Genomic DNA, 21209 nt, shown 5'->3' on the forward strand with positions numbered 1-21209 from the left:
AATTGTAGACAGGATTAGGCTTGATTGCAATACTTGTCATGCTAAAATAGCAATCTAGTATTCACAACAATTGATTTTCTAGGGGGGTTGCTCCTGGCTCAAATCAGCACTGATAGAAGAATTTCAATAAGAACAGTAGCAAATTATTTCAGTCAGAGAATTATTACAAATAAACATAATCCTATCTTAACTTGCATGCTTCAAAACTTTTTTTCCTATTTTCCTAATCTTTCTCATGCAAGGACCTTAATTGCTTAATTTTATGTTCTACTGTATGGATGGTGAATGCAATTAGAGAAACAACCCATTCCATAATGTGTCTTGTGGACTTTGGTTTACAAGGAAGTGTTTAAAGATTTAGTTTATAGCCAAGCAACTTAGAAATTTAACCTAAGTCAAAGCATCATGATTAGGTGGAAGATGGGTTACAATTGGTCCTGCTGTAGCAGTAAAATTGCATTCTACATCCATTACTCAGTATGGGTTGGCTATCAAGGAGACATCAGGATCTTATCTGTTGACTGGAGAGCAGGTGACAGACTCGCATTGCATACTCAGCAATAAGCATTTCCTTGGATCAAGGGCACTTGGAACAAAAGTTCCACCTACTGAGGAAACTCAGCAGTTTTCGTAGCATCTGTGGAGAGAGAAATAGAGTTAGCATTTTAAATCTAGTATGACTCTGCTTCAATAAATTCCTGTTTCTCTCGCCAAACCTGCTGAGTTTCTCCAATGTTCTCAGTGTTTGTTTCACATTTCTAGTATCCATAGCATTTTGCCTTTATCCCACCTACTGAGAGGGGCTGGCATCAAAGCTATTGGCCGATTAGTGCCACTAGGGAGGCCATTGTCCGTCTACTACTGCACGCCGTTTTCTCACTGCACTTTGCACTTGAGTTTGTGATAAATGTATCCTTATTCCTTACGCACATTTCAAAAAAAAATCTTCAGTGATATAAACCCATTGTAATCCAAATAATGGAAAATATGCAAGCGAGGTGAATATTTATGTCTTCCAACAGTGGTAGCCTTCCAGTTGTCCAATCACTGAGAAATCAAATACAATCTGCTGCCTTATGGAACATACATTTGATCTGGATATTTAACTGCTGTTCTATAGCAGTCTGCTGACACTGTGGCAACAGAACACTGACCATTAAATGTGTGAGTGACATGTAAATAAATATAGTCGAGAGTGCAGTGCTGCACATCAGATCAGGCAGCCCCAAGGAGCAGGAGAATCGATGTTTCGGGCATAAGCCCTTCATCAGGAATGGTGAATGATTCTTGATGAAGAGCTTACGCCCGAAATGTCGATTCTCCTGCTCCTCGGATGCTGCCCGATCTGCTGTGCTTTTCCAGCACTCCATTCTCGACTCTGATCTCCAGCATTTGCAGTCCTCAGTAAATAAATATAGTCTGAACAAGATGACCTTCATCCCAACATGATCTGCGTGCAGTCCTGCAGAACACTGAAATATTTAAGCAGTATTGAATTCTACATTAATGCTGTTTGAAAGCAGTAGGCTTATAAGTGACTTAAAATTAATTCTTCCAGTTTTGCATCATCTGTAGATCACAACATTTCGAACATATAGGCCTTTCCTCAAACTAACTCAGTTGCTGAAGCCAATGTGCAAGCGAGCCTTTCTGATCAGATTGGTTTGTGCTCAATTAAGCAATTTCAGATAGCAGGGATCAACTTCAGGATGCTGATCAAGAGAGAGAGTCTGGAATCACACTGTTTATCTTATTCACGTAATACCTGCTGGAATGCATTTCCTTGTGGAGCTGTAGTAAGACCAGAATTGTGTGATGCTTTCCTACCCTCACAGATGAGCAATAATTTCTTTTTCATTGTCACAGTTACTGCATGACGAACGGTCACTATTTAGACCCTGGTTGACAGTTGAAGAGAATAGTGTCTAGATTAGAGTGGTGCTAGAAAAGCACAGCAAGTCTGGTGATATCCGAGGAGCAGGAAAATCGACGTTTCGGGCAAAAGCCCTTCATCAGGAATAAGATACGGAGGCTTGTGGGTGTAGAGATAAATGGGAGGGGGTGGAGCAGGGGAGAAGGTAGCCAAGAGCACAATAGGTGGATTGAGGTGGGGATGAAGGTGACAGGTCGGAGAGGAGGGTGGAGCGGATAGGTGGGAAGGAAGATTGGAAAGTAGGACAGGTCATGAGGATGGTGCTGAGGTGGCAGATTGAAACTGGGGTAAGTGGGGGGGGGGAGGGGAAATGAGGAAACTGGTGAAGTCCACATTGATGCCCTGGGGTTGAAGAGAACACCTTTCAGCAAAGAGGTAAAGAGTGGAAGACCATGATATTCTTTCTACACTTCATTAATAAACAATCTTGGCTACCGGTTCTACATCTGAAAGACAGAGTGCTGAAAGTTTCAAACAAACATTTTTTTCAAAAAAGACCAAACAAATTTTTGTTTATGAAATAATTGAAATACTTGTCCCATGAGTGTAAACGAGATGGTAATTAAAGCTGAAAATCACACCACAAAATGTTCCCTTGGAATTGGGGTAAGTGTGCTGACATGGAAGGAGAACTGATTGGTAGACTGGAAACAATGTGTCTGAGTAACCATGTCTTTTTCCAAGTGGCAGCTAATAAATCATAGACTTCCACATGGATCAATACTTGAATCCCACCAACTTATGATATGTATATCTCTGATTTAAGCAAGGGAACAAAATGTAAAAGCATCAATGATGCTGATCCAATAAAGCTGGGTGGAGAGGGAACTGTGAGGAGGGTTGTGAGATGCTTCGGTGTGATCAGGACTGTCTGTTTTTCCTTAGAGAGGGGAATTAAAACTGTTCACCATGTTCCAGGTGCAGTATAACTAGCGCTTTGTATAATTTTAGCAAGACGTCTTTATTTGTACAGTCCATTTCATTTGGAATGGCGTCCAAAAGTCTGTTTGCCTTGCCTGTTATCTGGCATACTTGGATGGTAGCTTTTTGTGATTCATGTATGAGAATCCCAAAATCCCACTGTATTGCAGACTTCTGAAGTCCTTCCCCACTACCATAATGTTAGAGTCACAGAGAGATAGAGATATACAGCAAGAAAACAGACCCTTCGGTTCAACTCATCCATGTCGACCAGATATCCCAACCCAATCTAATCCCACCTGCCAGTACCTGGCCCATATCTCTCCAAACCCTTCCTATTCATATATCCATCCCAGATGCTTTTTAAATGTTGCAATTGTACCAGCCTCCACCATTTCCTCTGGCAGCTCATTCCATACACATATCACTCTCTGCTGAAAAAGTTGCCCTTTAGATCCCTTTTATATCTTTCCCCTCTCACCCTAAACCTATGCCCTCGAGTTCTAGACTCCCCACCTCAGAGAAAAGACCTTGCCTATTTACCAAGTCCTTGCCCCCCATGATTCTATAAACCTCTATAACGTCAACCCTCAGCCTCCAAAACTCCAGGGAAAACAGCCCAGCCTATTCAACCTCTCCCTTTAGCTCAGATCCTCCAACCCTGGCAACATCCTTGTAAAATCTTTTCTGAACCCTTTCAAGTTTCACAACATCCTTCCGATAGAAAAGAGACCAGAATTGCACGCAATATTTTAAAAGTGGCCGAACCAACACCCTGTACTCAATATTCTGACCAATAAAGGAAAGCTTACCAAATGCCTTCTTCACTATCCTATCTACCTGTGACTCCACTTTCAAGGAGCTGTGAACCTGCACTCCAAGGTCTTTTTGTTCAGCAGCACTCCCTAGGACCTTACCGTTAAGTGTATAAGTCCTCCTAAGATTTGCTTTCCCAAATGCAGTACCTCACATTTATCTAACTTAAACTCCATCTGCTACTTCTCAGCCCATTGGCCGATCTGATCAAGATCCCATTGTAATCTGAGGTACCATTCTTCGCTGTTCACTGCACCTTCAATTTTGGTGTCATCTGCAAATTTACTAACTGTACCTCTTATGCTCACATCCAAATCATTTATATAAATGACGAAAAGTAATGGACACATCACCAATCCTTGTGACACTCCACAGGTCTCAGGCCTCCAGTCTGAAAAACAACCCATCACCACTACTTTTGAGCCAGTTCTTTATCCAAATGGCTAGTTCTCCCTGTATTCTGCGAGATCTAACCTTGCTAACCAGTCTCCCATGGGAAATCTTGTCAAACGTTTTATTGAAGTCCATTTAGATCATGTCCACCACTCTGCCCTCATCAATCCTTTATGTTATTTCTTCAAAAAAATCAAGTTTGTGCAACATGATTTCCCATGCACAAAGCCATGATGACTGTCCCTAATCAGTCCTTGCCTTTCCAAATACATGTACATTCAGTCCCTCAGGATTCCCTCCAACAACCTGCCCATTATCAATGTCAGGCTCCCTGGTCTGTAGTTCCTTGGCTTATCCTTACCACTCTTCTTTAACTTTTTTATCTTTCCTACCAAACTGCATAACTTTCCCACATTATATTCCATCTGCCAAGATTTCACCCACTCACACAAAATATCCCTCTGTGTGTCATCCTTATTACTTGCTTTCCCACCTGTTTTTGTGTCGTCCATAAACTTGGCAATGGTACATTCAATTCTGTCATTCAAGTCAGTAATGTATGTTGTAAATAGTTATGGCCCAGCATTGATCCATGTAGCACCTACTAGTGACACATTGCCCTTCTGTGAATGTTCCTTTTGTCCCAATTCTCTATCTTCTGTCAGTTAGTCTCCCCTCGATCCATACTAATATGGATTCTTTATCCGAACATCCAAAAACTGAAAAGATCCAAAATCATAAGGCTTTTTTGTGAAGTTTTTTCTCATTAACAAGGTGGTTTGGCGAGCAAACAGTTAACCCAAGTCGACACCCACTCGATGTGTGTCACTCAGATGCGACATGGGAGGCATGGGTAAGCACCGACAGGTCTGAGGTTTCTCAGTTAACACCCCCAGGTCGACACCCACTCAATGTGTGTCACTCAGATGCAACGTGGGAGGTGTGGCTAAGCACCGACAAGCCTGAGGTTTCTCAGTTAACACCCCCAGGTCGACACCCACTCGATGTGTGTCACTCTGATGCGACTTTGGGTAGGGGCATAGCCAAGCACATTATTAGTTCGAAGTCTGTTTCTCTGGTAAGATTTTTTAAAAATTTCACCATTAAACTGTCACTTTCTGAAAATCAAAACATTCTGAATTCCAAGAAACAGCTGGTCTGAGCATTTCAGATTAAGGATCTTGTACTTGTACTACCTCAATATCTTACCTTATGAGGTAAGCTTACAAGTAATACTTTATCAAACATTTTTTGGGAATCCAAAAATATTACATCTACTGGTTCTCCTTTATCTATCCTGTTTATTACATCCTCACAGAACTCTAATATGTTTTTGAGGCATGATTTATCTTCTATAAAACTGTGTTGACTTCTGCTTGACTATAATATGTATTCCTAAAAGTTCCCCATTGCATCTTTCAACATGGAGTCTAATGTTTTTTCAATGACATATGGTAAGCTACCTGGGTCTATTGTTCCTGTTTTCTTCTTGTCTCCCTATATTTTTTTGAATAAGGGTATAATGTTGGCAATTTTCCAATCATCTGAGAGTTTTCTAGAATCTAAGAATTCTTGGAACATTGCGACCAGCACACCAACTAAGTTATGCCTGTTTCTTTAACTTTGTTAATATTCTAAACACACGATTAACAGTGTCAAAAGCAGCATCTACACTGCCATCAACATTTTTTGTGTCGCTGTCTGCATTTTCAGTGTCTGTTAAAACATAAAGTGTTCTATGACAGGCCATGTTAGACCATGTTTCTTCCTAAGGCAAAATAAAGAGCTTGATTAGAAATCTTACTTGGCCAATGCATTATCTAGTGTTTTTAAGGAAATATTCTGATTTTGATGACTGTTCCCAAAAGAAGTCCACTCAGTGGATCAGATGAATCACTTAAGGGTGATGATTTCACTTTACCATTTGCAGAATACATTGAAGGTGGCACCTTTTTTTAATCAGTTGCACCACTGTATTCATACAACTCTGATCTACATATTCTGGGTCTAGCTTATAATTATGGTGAGTATTATTGATCAAGTCATCCAGAATCTTTGTTCTTTTACTTGCAGCATTGGTTCCACTTGGATTCTGTTGTTTTCAGTCAGCCTCTTGCTGATACCCCTTTGTTTTTCCTTTCCTTTCTCTAATTATAACCCATCACTTTCTGTCAACAAATTGGCACCTTCCTTTACCAAGTAAATATATATTGGGTGGAATCTTATGGGGGCCTGAACAGCTTCAAATATGATGCAATTTGTGACATGATCATGTGAGAAATGTGGAGAGGATTATCTCAGAATTGCTGTATCTTTTAAGCATCTGCCAAGTGGTAAGGTGAGTATATTACTAGGCAGCAAGAAGATGCCAATTAAGGGGAATTATTAAAGGGTTTGTTAAATATATCATTAATATTCAGCTTCCTAACTTACCAAATATGCCAAACAAACTAGACATTAAGAGAGCTCAACATGGAAGTCAGAGCATGTCCTTCGTGGCTTCAGCTCACGACTTGCTCCAAAGGAGCTCATTGTTGGAGACTGGGCACCAACATGTCAGGGCACACTCTATGGATACTGACCACATGTACACCACACACACGAACATCACCATCTAATTGATATCCATAAAGTGCTAGCCTTTAACAACCCTCATGGTGCATTTCTGACCCGTTTCTATACATCAATTCTACACCTTGAGCAGCACTGTTGCCGATCATTATTGTGCTACTGGAAGAGCACTGTAGACTGAGGGGCATGCACCCAGCTCCTGAGTTTGACCAGGCTCCACCTCCGGTCAGTTCAAAGCACCCATTTAGTCTGGACCTAGCATTAGAGCCCTCACTGATTTCAAATAATTTTTAATTTTCTTGGTTAATTTTGAATTGTGAGCTGGAATTGACTTCTGGACTTAGAGACAGCTTGTGATAAAAGGAAAAGAACAGACCGAATATGTCTTGTTCGTTTCTGAGGTCAAGCCTCGAAAAGTTCCAACAGACCTAGTATTCCTGGGAAGAGCATTGTGTTTAAACAGATAGCAGAAGTTGATTACTAATGAGGTCAGTACCTGGGAATTGGTTCTAGAAAGTCTGGAAGAGTTCATATATTAAAGTAGTTGGCAGGTACTGAATGGTAATGGAGACCATGGGAAAATCATTCAGTCTATCAGGACTAAAGTTATGTTTTGAAAATGTTTTCTGAGAGGTGGTTCTGGAGTGTCTAGAGAGTCTTTAGGCTTTTTTTAAATGGTTTAACTATGGAAGGGGAGTGATTGGCTCTCCCAGTTCTGTTCTTTCTAGGTTTTTTAAGCTGTAGCAGTCACAAGGTGTTTGAGTACCAGGAGGGATGCAAGCATCAGGAAAGAATTTCTGACTGACTTTCTTTAAAATCTCTCTGCGTGTTGTTCCCTCCTGCCTGTAAGAATCTGTGTTGAATTTACCTTTTTGCCAAGGGTTGTAATTATGAGATGTCACTATATTGGAACAATTAATTCCTTAAGTTGCTGTATTGAGTCAGTTACATTTTCCAAAAGTTGTTATTCTAAATTCCCACCCTATTTCTTTCATTCATGTTTCAGCTGTAATGTATAAATAAATTCTGTTTTGCTTAAAGCCAAGGGCTTTGACCAGCTGCATCATATCTGGTAACACATCTGCCTTTAAAATAAGAAAAAGCCAGGGTCTAAGCTACTTAAAATATTTTGAGGGTGTCCGACCTGGTCCATAACAAGTGTTGGAAGTTGATGCAGACAATAGTGAGAGTGGTAGAACATGAACCCTGGGAGGTAGGTACAGTAGCAGAAGTAAAGTAAATATGAGGTATTGGAGAGAGGATGGTGGCACTTTGGTGGAGTGGAGGAGGTCATTGATCTTCTTCCTACGTTACTGTGCATTCCTCTAAATAGCTATGACCTGGGGAGGCAACCTCAGACCAAGGTCTTGTATCATGGCCTCCATTGCCGGTCCTGAAGAAGTGGATATTCTGCCCGTGTACCAGCCTGTCCAGCAGGACATCCAGGTCCGGGGTGTCAATTTCCCCAGTTTATGGCAAATGTTAGGAAGTGTGAAAGGCAGCTCTACATGACAGTGCTTATCTGGGTGCACAATGGGCTTTTATAGATGGTGCCACGTCAAAGATATTAGTCAGTTTTGGGATATCTAGTAAGTGGCAAGTTCTTCCAGGAACAGCACATGATAGGGTGGGAATAGAAGCTGATGCAAGGGACTCCATAGGGGTGGTTTAGAAAGTTAATGAAGCAAGTTTTGTAAGAAATGGTAAGAAAACTCACTAGGTCTTGCTGCAAGAACTCCTCCAATAAACTCAATATAACTGATATCATAGCAACAAAGTCTAATAAGCCCATAATGTCTTGAGACCAGTTTACAAAATCCAAATAAATTTAGAAGAAAATAAAATTTGAAAAGTTTGGGAATATATAGTTTAAATGTTTGTACTTTTTTTGGAAAGTAAGACTAAGTTTTGTTAAAGCATGGCTTTATAATACAAGTATAAGCCAATTTGCCTGAAATGGTTAACTCAGAAGTTTTGGAATTGCTTGACCATCTGATATATAAATGAATGTTTCTGGCAGCTGTTAAGCAGTTCACATCAATTCTTGGTTGATCAACTTTCTTGTTAATTGTTCAGTTCTACAGACTATAGCTATGTAGCATCAACACAATTACTACCCCACAGGGGAGAGCAACATCTTTTAATTTTTGTTAGTGTAGTCAACTAGTCCTAAGTTGACATAACCTGTTGTCTTAACATTAGATATTAAATTATGTCTAGTTACTTAAGTATGTTTCTATTCTGCTGACAATTTATTGGTTGTTAATCCTTCACTACATATGTAAATCCTGTAGGTAAGCATTAGAAGGATTCATAACAGCAAATGTGCCCAAAGAAGATGTTACCAGAAATGATGCCTAGATATCACTTCCCTGTGAAATATCACTTGTTCAAGTTATAATAACATCAAGTTTAATTGAGATTGGTCCAAAACCCTCAGAGGTTTGCTCACAAACTTCAGATAATTCGACAAATACATTCCTTTTTATAGATTCAAATCTTCATTGTTGAAGTCACATGTTGAAAGATGGTTTAAGTATGACCAGCAGCAAAAAGAGTCAAGGTCAAAATCCTGGCTAAGCACAGCACATGTTAAAATTCACATTCTAGTTTTCAAATTCCTCCATAGCCTCACCCTTTTCTAAATCTAAAGTCTTCTCTAGCTTGTTCACCATCCAAGATCTCTGTACTCATCCAATTCTTGCACATTTCCCAATTTTAATCGCACCTACATTGCTGGCTGTGCCTTCATCTGCCCAAGCACTTAGCATTTTCATATCCTCCTGAAATCTCTCCATCTGTCTTTCAAGATATTTCTGAAAATGTACCTTATCAATCACACTTTTAGTTCTTTGTCCTAAGTTTTTTTTTGTGGTTCTGTGTCAAATTTGATTATGTTCCTATGATATGTCTTGGGAGATTTTACTAAACTAAAAGCCCTAAATAAATACATTTTGTCATTGTTAGAGGAGGGTATGTCTTTGGATAGAACTATTATTTTGAGTACGATATAACATTGTGATCTCCAGGAATACCTGAGAAGTTGCCACATCCTCTCAACAATCTCGGCAAGTTTAGCTAGCTTCGAAAACACTTCCTGGTGGAAATTCCAGTGAGTTAACAGATGTGATTGCAGAATGTGTAAACTTGCTGAGAGTGATTGACATGTGACATATTGAGTTCCTTTTCATTTGCTTTCTCAGGCAGGGGAAATTTGAATAATTGTGCTTTTGGATTCTTGGCGTGGGGGTTGGCACTGAAGTTTTAATGCCCCAGAGAATAATAATGTGCAAAACTTTCCAATGTCCAGATTAGTAAGTGAGTTCCATTTCAGGCTGTTAAATCACCTGACTTTGGGATCCTCCTTGCTTTTAACAGGTGTGAGTATACCAGATTTCAGTATAATTGTGAGAAAATGAATTGTAGATGTAACACAGCATAAATGTTTACAGTAGGTCAACTTGGCTAGCTCCTTGCTTGGTCATAAATAAGCTTTTACTTCACCCTTATGATAAACAAGAACTACAGTAATTTATAATATAGTGGATCAATTTATTTTTACTCATCACTTATGTAGCTAAATGTTTTAAACTCATAATCTTTAGAGATTTCAGGCAGTTTGGGAAGGTCCCCGATGGACAGCAGACAGGATAAAAAAGGAAGGACTTGCATTTTTACAGTTCTGTTTTATTACCTCAGGACATCTCAAAGAGCTTTATAGCCAATATAGTAATGAAGTGTAGTCATTGTTGCAATGTTGGAAATATCACAGCAAATTGCATACAGCAAAACTGCACAAACAGCAGTTTGATAACTGACAGGGTGATGTGTTTTAGGTGTTGGTTGAAGAATAAATGCTGAGCAAGATACAGAGGGAAACACCCTTACTCTTCCTCCATTCCCAAGAGAATGGGAATATATTTACAAGTGTTTGGAAGAATGAGAGGTGATTTTATTGAAACACACAAAATTCATAAGAAGCTAGACAGGCAGAAGCAGAAAGAATGCTTCTTCTGGCTAGGCAATCTGGCACCAGGAAACATAATCTCAGACTAAGCGGCAAGTCATTCAGGCCTAAGATGAATGTTTTTCACTCAGTAGTTAGTGAATCTTTGGAATTCTCTGCCTTAGAGGGCCTTAGATGCCCAGTCATTAAATATGTTTGAACAAGAGATTAATAGATTTCTGGAACTAGTAACATCAAGGGATATGGGGCTAATTTTCTGAGGTTAAGGATCAGCATGCGTGATGGAAAAGGCCTACTTTTTCTTTCATGTTTCTAAATAGTGCAGGCAATCTTTTATGTGCAGTAAACAGGACAGAGATGGCTTCAGTTTCACATCCCAACCAGCTTTGTTTCACCACCTTGACACCATCAGTGTTTCTTACTAGCCCCATGCTTCATTGACACCCATTACTGGATGAGCATCTATTTCCTCCACATAAATATTAGGAAAACCAGAGATATAGTGTTCAACCAGCCAGAAACTCCATTCTTTAGGTATCAACTACATCCCTCTCCCCAACAATAGTATAAGGCTGAGCCAAGCTGTTTGCTGACCTGTCATCCTATTTAACCCAAGATGAGCTGCCAATCTTTTATCTATTCAATGAACAAACTCACTGACATCCAACTCCATAACATCTTCAGATCCTGCCCCTAATACCAGCTTATGTGCTTCATGAAGCTATCATTCAAGCCTTTGTTCCCTTTAAATTTGTCTCCTTCAATTCTCTTCCACCTTCCACCCTATGCAAATGTGAGCAAATCCAAATCTCTGCTGCCTGATTCCTAAATCGCATCAAGTCGTTGTCAACCATCACATTCATATGCACTGCTATATATTGGCTCTAAATCCAGAATGTCTTCATTTTAAATTATCATTCTTGTTTTAAATCCTTCAATAACTCATCTCCTTTTATCTCTGTAACTTCTTCCAGCCCCAAATCTTTTCTGACCATGTTTCTCAATCCAACCTTAACTGTCTCACTGTTGGATGCTGAATCTTGAAGCCTATCAACCTCACTTTCCTCCTTTAGGATGTTTCTGAAAATCCACCTTAGTCCTAGCATTCCCTAATGTGGCTTTGTATCAATTTTTTTTGGCAATGTTTCCATGAAACACTTTGATGTTTTTACAACTGGTGTGATATAAATACAAGCTTATGTTGAATAAAATAGCTTTTTAACACCTATCTACCATGAGCTAATTGAAGAAGACATTTTCAAAATAGATCATAGCCAAATATAAAACATTTCAGGGTATTTAGTTGCATAAGATTACTATAACATGAACTTGAAGAACGTGATTGCCGATCTATGTGAACTTGCTGAGGCTCACCTTATCTGTGCATGAATTTGCCTATTTTGATCTTTAAAATCGCTGTCTCTTCCGTAAATCTGTTCAGCAGTGGCATTTGACTGCCTGCATATGTGTGAACATCCTGAACCTGAGTACCTCAGTGTGTAAATTTCCTGGGTTTATCTTGCCATGTATATATGATGAGTAAGATAGTCACTGGATGAAGTCTACGACTGTCCTTGAACTTGCCAATTTTGGTCATCATTAAAGCCACTCTTGTATAAAATCCAGTGAGCTACTGAGTGTGATTGCCTCTGTGTGGGATGGTGCCAAGAGTAATAGCTTCTTTGAGTATGAACTTGATGTGCCTGATTACTCTTCCATCCGAAATTCCTGTGATTGCTTCTTGGTGACACGGTTGAATGCCATTACTTCTCCAGCTGACCCTGCTGAGTGTGACTGTCTCTCCATCTCAAATTGATGGGTGTGTTTGAACTTGCTGGGAATCATTACATTTTTGTGTGTGCGAACTTGCTGAGTGTATTTGTGTGTAATCTCGCAGAATGCGATGTCCTCTGTGAACTTGCTGCATCTGATTGCCTCTCCATATGAACTTGTTTTCTATGATTGTCTATCTGTGCGTGAATCTGCTGAGTGTGATTTTATCCTTTTTTTTGCGAATTTGCTGAGTATCATTGCCTCTGCCTGTGAACCTGCTGGCAGTGACTGTGGACAAAAAGCAAAGTATGCAGATGATACAAATCTGAAGCACAAATGGAAAATGCTAGAAAAATATGGGTCAGAGAGAGCAAGAGTTTAAAAGTTCATTTTGTCCTGGCATGTCCAACAGGCAATCACTGAGATCTGAACTGTCACTTTTTATTCATCTCTTGGCCTAACTTCACTTTCCTAGTGAATGTTAATTCCTCTGTTAACACCACCACAAAACAGATCATCTGGTTCTTTCATAATACATTTTATGGAAGCCTTCAGTATTCACTTTAGATTCCACATTTTTGACCTGCTAGGGTAGTCACAACACTACAAGGTACACAAGCACATGTCAATGTCCTGATGGGGAGCAGGACTAGCTGGTTTGCTTTTGCAGAGAACACTGATATAATAGACCAAATGGCTCCCTTCTGTGCTGTAACTAGTCTGAGATTCTGGATCAAATAGGGTGCAGTAGGAATGCCAACATTTTGGTATTTTTGACATAATGACAACATAAAATCAGATTAATTGGTCAGCTGGTACTAGTTTCTCCCCAAGCAGGGTTAGATTAAAATAGTCTTTAACGTTTCAGGCATGAGCTGTTGATTAGAACACAGTTTTGGAAAAAGGTCCTCTCTTGAAGGGTTAACTCACTTGTTGTCTCTGCAGCTGCTGTGAATTTCCAGCTTTTCGCAGATTTGATTGTGTCGGTGTCTGAACAGCTTGAGTGCTGTTACCTCTGTTTCTGAATTTTCTTTAGTAAATTGCCTCTGCAAACTTGCCAAGTATGGTTGTCTCTTCAGGTAAATTTGCTGAGTAGGTTTGTCTCTGTTTTTGAAAATTGCTGATGGTAACTGCAGCTTGATATATGCTTGGAGAGTGAGATGATGTGTGAATTTGCTGAGCATCTGTGCCTCTATTCCTGAGCCTGCTTTAGGTGTTAGACAGCCTTTGTGGAATTGCTGAGAGTGACTGTGAATTTAGTAAGGTTGTTTGTGTGATTTTGCTGAGTCATTTACTTGGTTATGAACCTACATTGCATGATTAAAAACTCAGTACATTTACTTCTACATCAAAATTAATGAGTGGGATTGTGGCTCCATATGAATTTACTGTGTAATTGCCTCTACTCGTGAAATTAATGAATGATATCACCTCTTCACGTGAACTTGGTGAGTGACATTGATTCTTCATGCAATCACTTTGGTAAATAAAATTTCTCACTGCTCCCAGCCCAGGTAATATTTTTAAAAGCAAATGGATTCTGCAAAATTGATCTCGACCATCCAAACATGAAGCAGACAACTCAGTCTCTTGAGCTTGCTTCGCCACTCAATAAGATGAGGAGTTCATAGAATGCTTTGGAGAGTTTCTTAGAGTAATATGTTTTGGAGCCAACCGGACAGAGGTTATATAAGCCTTGGAGTTGTGCAATGCGATGAGTAATTCTAGACCCCACACTTAAGGCACCTATAAGTAGCAGCAGTAACAATATGATTGAATATTTACATCCAACTCACAAAAGGTGAAGATTGGGTCTAAGACCTGTCTTTTAAACCTAAGTAAAGACAACCTTCATGTGGGCATGAAAGCTGAATTAGCTGAAGTGAACTGGCACTCTAGGCAAGTAGATAGATAAATAGAGACACCGTGGCAGGCTTTTCAGGGGATATTTCAGGATACTCAGAATAAGTGTACTCCCAACCATAAAGGAAAATTCAAAAGGGATGACCTACCACCACTGGTTAACTAAGGAAGTTAGGGAAAGCATCAGATGTAAGGAAAAAGCATATAACTGTGCAAAAGATAAGTGGTAGATCAGATGGTTAGTCAGGATATAAAGACTGACTAAAAGGTTAATCCAGAGGAAGCAATTAGAGTCTGAGAGAAAGCTTAGTTGGGAATGTAAAAATGGACTGAAAGAGTTTCTACAGGTCAAAAAAAAGCGTAAATAAAATGAATGGTGGCCCTCTTGAGAGGGAGAAAAAGGAGTTAATAGTAGACAATAAGGAAATGATGGATAACATCAAAAAACATTTGGCTTCTGTCTTCACTGTAGAGGAGACATAAAGCCTTCCAGTTACAGGTGTGAATAAGAAAGTGAAAAGGAGAGAAGAACTTAACAAAATTGCAATCACATAGGAAATGGCACCAGGCATACTGGTGAGGATGTGGGCTCACAAGTCTCTGGATTCAGATGTTCTTAGAAGTTGTTGATACAATGTCATAGACACATTTATCTTTCCGAAATTCCCTCACTGCAGGAAATGTTCAATCAGATTGGAAAGTAGTACACGTACAAAAAAACTGTAGTAGAACAAAAAACTGCAGATGTTGAAAATTTGAAACAAAAACAGAAATAGCTGGAAGGACTCAGTCAGCCTGGCAGCGTCTGTGGAGAGAATGCAGAGTCAATGTTCCTCGTCCAGTGACCCTTCTTCATAATGGTTCTTCAATAGCAATTGTAACCTCTCTATTCAAGAAGAAATGGAGGCAGGTACAGAAAACCATAGGTCGGTTACCTTGACATCTGTCATGTGGAAGGTATTAGAACTTAACCATCAAAGTTTTTAAAGCTGCGCACTTTGAAAAACTCAAGTAATCGGGAAGAATCATAATGGGCTTGTCCAAGGTAAATCATATTTAATCAATGTATTGGAAATCTTTATCAGACTGACATACATTATGAATAAAGAGCAGTCTGCAGGTGTTCAGTTGTCGAGAAGAGTCGTACTAGACTGAAACAGTAATTTTATTTGTCTCCACAGATGCTGCTGGAACAGCTGTGTTTCTCCAGCATACTGTGTGTTTGCTTCAGTCTGCACTGTTCTTCAATTTACAGAAGGAATTTGATAAGGTTCCACATCCACAGTTTTTTTTGGAAAGTAAGCCATGGCATATGGGATACTGTATAAGCATGGATAGAGGATTGACTGGCTGGCTGAAACAGAGCATGAGTAAATGGATCTATGTCTGATTAGAAGGATGTGAATCATGGAGTCCTGCAAGACTCAGTGTCAGGGCTTCAACTTTCCACAATTTATATCACTGATAGATGAAATGAGAATGGGCATGGTAACTAAACTGGTAGCAATGTTTGTTGTGAAGAAAGCGTAAGGAGGTTGCAGAAGGATTATAGATAGGTTGAGCGGGTGGGTAAAAATCTGGCAGATCAAGTATAATGTGGGGAAAATGTGTATTTTTCTGTTTTAGCAGGAAAAATGAAAATTCAGAATATTTAATGGAAAACAACTGCAAAATTCTGAAATGCAGAGGAATTTAAATGTTCTGGTACATGAGTCACAAAAAGAGCTAAACATAAAGGTCACAATGTTATGTTTCATTTATACAGGATATTGATGAGACAACATCTCAAACACTGTGTGTAGTTTTGGCCTCCTTATTTAAGACAGGATGTTTAAGACATTAATGGTTCAGAGGAGGTTCACTAGATTGATACCTGGAATGAGCAGGTAGTTTTATGAGGATGGGTTGCACAAGCTGGGCTTGTTTCCACTGATAGAGTGAGGGGTGACTTGATTCAAATGAACATAATCCTTAATGGTTTTGACAAAATGGATGTAAAATGGATGTTTCCTCTTACGGATCAGTCCAAAGCCGGGAGGCACTGTTTTAAAATTAGGGATCACATTTTTGAGAACAGAAATGAGAAGTGTTTTCTCTCAGAATTCAGAACTCTGCCTCAGAAGGCAGTAGAGGCAGAGTGATTGAATCTTTTTTAGACAAAGATAGATAGATTCTTAATAAGCAGGGGAATCCATGGTTACTGGGGATAGATGGAAATGTGGATTTTGAAACATAAATGTATCACCCATGATTTTATTGAATGACAGAGCAGGCTTGAGGGGTCAAGTGGATTACTTCTGCTCCTGTTTCATAAGTACAGATGATCATGGCTGATCTGATTATTCCTCATTCCTACTTACCCACAACTTGTCACTTGCTTATCAAGAATCTATGTACCTGTATCTTAAAAATAATTAGAGTCTGCTTCCATGCATTATGAGGAAACGGAGAAACATATTCATAGATATGTTTTCAGTTCCAATTAGTTATCAACATTCAGATCCGAGAATAAATACAAAAGTATAATGTGAAATGAAATGACATTGGGTCTAATAATATTATTTAATAACATGTTGATTTTTTAAAAAATTACCTTCAGAGTAGTACAATATCTTAAAACATTTCACGGAATCATTTTCACTGAAAAAGACTTCAATCTTTTATGGAAATAGAAGGACAGTTAACTGCAACTGTTAGGAGGGAAGAGTGCAAACTCAGATGCTAAGCAAGAGAATTTCAGGGTTTTGTGCCTAGACAGGTAAAAATATTGCTGCTAATTGGGAATACTCATGGGTCCTGAAGTGGTCAGAAGCACAGGGATTGCAGAGAGGTTTGGGCTAGACAAGGTTACACAGATCATGAGAGAAAAGAATATGGAAGGATTTTAAAACAAGGATCATAAATTTTGAAATTGACACATTGTTAAACAGCTCAGTAAGCGCAAGGAATGATAAGCTAACAAGACTAGGTGTGAGTTGATGATTAATTACAGAATGCTATAGCCATTTCAGTTCCCCATTTCAATGGGGAAATCATTGCTTTATCAATGATTTCTTGGGCTGTCTTTTTTTAAGAATAAAAATGTCACAAGAATAAACACTATCATTTCGCTTTTCTAGGATCTCATATGGACAATTGTGCTTCGCAGCTTTTACGGTAGACTATTAATAATTCGAGTAATTTTTAGTTGCTTAATTTAAAAATAGTTGGCAGGTTTTTGCACAAAATATCTCAGTACATTTTGATAAATCATTAATCATAATGAAATAACCTCTTTGATACTTTATCTAGTTCCAGTATTCATTTGTTACAGGGTGTTTTGCACTGTGGCTCATGGTGTATGATGTAACTGATGTAAAAATCACACAACACCAGGTTATAGTCCAATAGCCTTAATTGGAAGCACACTAGCTTTCGGAGCGACGCTCTTTCATCAGGTGATTGTGATCACCTGATGAAGGAACGTTGCTCCGAAAGCTAGTATGCTTCCAATTAAACCTGTTGGACTATAACCTGGTGTTGTGTGATTTTTAACTTTGCACACCCCAGTCCAACACCGGCATCTCCAAATCATGATGTAACTGATGGTTTGCTGTTGGGCCAACAATTACAGCTTTTTAAAAAGCTATATCATTTGATGGGGAATTCGTTAAACTTGAACATATTGGACTTTCAACTTGGGACATGTATTCCTATCCAGTTAAGACAGATCAGATCAAAATCTCCTTGACCTTATGTTGATATAAAGGATCCCACTAGAGATGAGACTGGGTAGTCCCATCCAATTCACTAATGAGTATTTGCTCCATTGCACTCAACAGTTGAATAATATCACTCAAGAGGATTGAGTGATTCATGTGGGAAAGACAATAAACTGTCTCTAATGTGGTGTCTCAAATATTGGGCTCAGTTGATCAGTATTTTACCTCTGAGTCAGAGAGTTGTGGGTTCAAGTCCTAACCCTTAGTTTTTGCACTTCATTGCTGTATTGTGAAAGGGCTACATAGTTGGAGGTGCTGTCTTTTGACTGAGCCAAGTTCCAGTTGTCCTTTTTCGGTGAATGCAGAGGATCCCATGATGCGATCCAAAGTAATTCAGGGGAATGCTATCCAATTTCAAAGTCAGTGTTTATACTTCAACCTACAGTGTTTTTCTTTCTTTTCATTGAAATGAATCTATCATGAATTAATTGTTCTTTATGGGATAGAGTCATAGAGACATAGAGATGTAAAGCTTGGAAACAGACCTTTTGGTCCAACCCATCCATGCTGACCAGATATCCCAACCCAATCTAGTCCCAACTGCCAGCACCCGGCCCATAACCCTCCAAATCCTTCCTACTCATATACCCATCCAAATGCCTCTTAATGTTGCAATTGTACTAGCCTCCACCACTTCCTCTGGCATCTCATTCCATACGCGTACCACCCTCTGTGTGCAAAAGTTACCCCGTAGGTCTCTTTTATATCTTTCCCCTCTCACCCTAACCTTATGCTCTCTAGTTTGGGTTCCCCACCCCATGGAAAAGACTTTGCCTATTTACCCAATCCATGCCCCTCATAACTTTGTAAACCTCTATAAGGTCACCCCTCAGCCTCTGACACTCCAGGGAAAACAGCCCCAGCCTGTTCAGCCTCTCCCTATAGCTCAAATCCTTCAACCCTGGCAACATCCTCTTAAATCTTTTCTTTACACATTCTGGCTGTCACATTTTATAAGACCAGAAGATATAAGAGCAGAAATAGGCCTTTCAGGTCATCAAGTGTACACTGCTATTCACTGATATCATGGCTGATCTAATATCCAAAACTGAAAATGTGTTGCTGGAAAAGAGCAGCAGGTCAGGCAGCATTGAAAGAGCAGGAGAATCAATGTTTCGGGCATGAGCCCTTCTTCAGGATTCCTGAAGAAGGGCTCATGCCTGAAACATCGATTCTCCTGCTCTTTGGATGCTGCCTGACCTGCCGCGCTTTTCCAGCAACACATTTTCAGCTCTGATCTCCAGCATCTGCAGTCCTCACTTTCTCCTCTAATATCCAAAACTCCATTTCACTGCTTTATTCCTATAATCCTTGATTCCCTTACTGATTAAAAATCTGTCCATCTCAGTCTTGAATATGTGTAACAAGCCAGTCTCTGCAGCCTTCTCTACAGTAAAGAATTCCATAGGTTCACCATCCTCTGAAAGAAGAAACTCTTCCTCATCTCTGTTTTAAATGGGTTAGCCCTGAATTGGCCTCTGGTTTTAGACTCTCCAACAAGGGGCAAACTATTCCCAGTATCTACCTGGTAAAGCCCTCTAAGAATTTTATATGTTTCAATAACATCTTCTCATTCTTTATACTCCAATGAGTACAAGTCCAATATATATCGACAAGAAAATCTCTCCATGTCCAGGATCAAGTCTGGGTTGTCTGCAATGCCAATACATCTTTCCTTAAATAAGGGGACGAATACTGTTCACAATATTATAGGTGTGATCTAAAATTCATGCCTTGCATAGCTTGAACAAGACTGCTGTATTTGTATACTTTGTTCCCTTTGAAATAAAGGCCAACATTCCATTTGCCTTCTGAACTTGGATGCTAGCTTTTGGTAATTTATTCACAAAATCTCCTAAATCCTTATGTGCTGCTGTTTTCTGCTGTCTTTCTCTATTTAAATAATAACTATCTTCTCCATTCTAAATGCCAAAGTGCATAATCTCACATTTTCCCACATTATATTCGTTCTGCCAAGCTTTTGCCCACTCACTTAACCAGTCTGTAATCTCTGTAATCTCTGTGCGATTGTCATCACTTGCCTTCTCCTATTTCTGTGGCATCCACAAAATTGGCAATTGTACATTCCTAGCTCTCATCCAAATCATTAACATATCGTGTAAGTAATTGTGACCCCAGTACTGATCCCTTTGGCACTCCATTAGTTCCATCCTGAAATGCCCCACATATCCCATGCTTCTGTCTTCTATTTGTTAGCCAGCCCTCTATCTATGCCCATATAATACCCCAACACCATAGGCTCTTATTTTCAGCATAACTCAATTTCACAAGCAGTTATTCAGCTGTAAAGTGCTTTAAGATACTGTGAAAGCACCATACAAATGCAAATTATTTCTTTAGTCATGACCTTTTGAGTCTGAGAAACATTGTGGGAGAGCAAGTGGGAATATAACGCAGGAGCCACCCATATGAGACAGTGATTGTGTCATATCGAATGCCCAAATTGGAAATAAGTTCCACATCTCAGTGATAACACCCTCAAGTTGACTTTTTTTTGTCCAAGCTGTGATAAGTGTAAAAAATGTATCATTGGCATTTCAGCAGATATATTAAATTCAACCCAGCTTTCAACATGTAGACTTTTTGCCAGAGTCAAAGCTATAACCTGTGTTCTTGGCTATTTCTGGAAGCAAATCTGTTTGAGACTCCCACAGAAGTGCTGTTCCTTTAAACTATCCATCTTTCTTCCGAAATTACAAATAAACAAGCATTCTGGAAATCTGATCAAGCTGTTGGATTTAACAATAACTTTCACAGCTAGCCTCTAAAAGACGAAGTGGGCCCAACTTGGGATATTGGATGATGAGATCTTTGCAAAGGTCAGTTGCATTTGTTAACTGGTTCGAACTAACCTGATGTATGTTTTCTGGGTGGATTTTGAAACAGTTAAATCACAAAGGACCATTTCCACCCAAAACGATTTTGAAGTAAAAGCAAGCTTGAAACATTCTCAATTGCTTTTGCACCTTTCAATTTTCCACTTTTTAACTTAACAAGAGACTCATTTTAAGTGCTGCTCTGAAGTCTAAAAGGGAAGAATTTAAGTTCAACATGGTTCAAAGAAATTTGCTGCTGGAAGTGAGGTGTAGTTAATGCTAGAACTTGCAGTTCTGCCCATGGAGGACAGTAGGTGCTGACAGATCATGTATTGGTCATGTAGCATTGGGTGCCTTTTTACGCTTTGAGTGCT

The sequence above is a fragment of the Hemiscyllium ocellatum genome, chromosome 31, assembly GCF_020745735.1.
Source record: "Hemiscyllium ocellatum isolate sHemOce1 chromosome 31, sHemOce1.pat.X.cur, whole genome shotgun sequence".
Classification (NCBI taxonomy): domain Eukaryota; kingdom Metazoa; phylum Chordata; class Chondrichthyes; order Orectolobiformes; family Hemiscylliidae; genus Hemiscyllium; species Hemiscyllium ocellatum.